General features: G+C 20.0%; 1 protein-coding gene across 1 annotated transcript in view; it reads left to right on the top strand.

Moving 5' to 3' along the window:
- LOC117167489 overlaps window positions 1-1,109 on the top strand; it is a 240,501-nt gene that overhangs the window by 37,050 nt on the left and 202,342 nt on the right. The window lies entirely within an intron of this gene.

Raw genomic sequence — 1,109 nt, 5'->3', positions numbered from 1 at the left:
TTTCAATTATGATTGAAAATTTAACTATTTGGTTGAAAGTTTAACTCTTTCATTGAAAACTCATATTTTTCGCTTAAAAATTTCAATTTTTGTAGATAATTCATCTTTTTTACTTTAAAATTAAATAATTCCTTTAAAAATTCATGTATTTTGTTTAAGATTTGTCTTTTTTTTTAGATTATCAATTTTCTTGGTCGAAAATTTAACAACTTTGTTTAAAATTAATTTTTTCTTTAAAAAGTTATTTATCTTTATCTGAAAATGTAACTATTATATGATTGATTAAAAATTAATCGTTTATATTGGTTAAGTTGGAAAATCGTTTTTTTTGTATAGAACATTAATCTTCTTGGTAAAAAATTCACCTTTCCTCTTGAAAATTTAACAATTTTGTTGAAGATTCGTTTTTTTGTCTTGTTCAATTCAATTTTTTAGCACAGTTTTTATCTGGAAATTGTACTTTTCCATTTTTGTTTGAAACTTTATCCTGTTCATTTTATTAGTTAAAACATCAATTAATTGATAGAAAATTAATTTATTTTGTTGAAAAGTAAACTTTTGGGTTGAAAATTGATTTATTGTGTAAATTAGATTTTTTTCCTAAAATTAAAAAAACTGCAAAATAAAAAAATTGCCTTAAAATCGTCCTGATTCCTTTTCTTTTTTTAATTTTTAAAATCTTTTCAAATACTCACTTAAAATTAATTTTTCAAACTAAAAAATCATTTTCAATTTTCTTAGCAACCACAACAATTTTTGTTATTCTTTTTGAATATTTTACAATTCTCAAAAGCTTTTTTTTTAATAATAATGGCGTGTCCCAGATCCGAATTATTTTTTGTTTCAAAAAATCTTTGATCCAATTCAGAAATACATACAATTGCTTTGAAAAAAATTTTTAATTCAGAAATATTTCATTTAAACGCTCAATAATTCATACGTATAAAACGCAAACTTTTAACAACTTTTAATTTTACAATTTTTTTAATTAAATTATTTTAAAATAAGAAATAACCGTTTAAAAATTTTTATGACTTTAACATTTGAGAGATTTCTGGTTAAAAAATACAAATTACGCTATTATTTTTAAGGTTCAAAATGATAATAAT

Source organism: Belonocnema kinseyi, chromosome 2 (genome assembly GCF_010883055.1).
Source record: "Belonocnema kinseyi isolate 2016_QV_RU_SX_M_011 chromosome 2, B_treatae_v1, whole genome shotgun sequence".
NCBI lineage: Eukaryota > Metazoa > Arthropoda > Insecta > Hymenoptera > Cynipidae > Belonocnema > Belonocnema kinseyi.
Note: the sequence above shows the minus strand (reverse complement) of the source record. Positions and strands in the feature narration are given on the sequence as shown.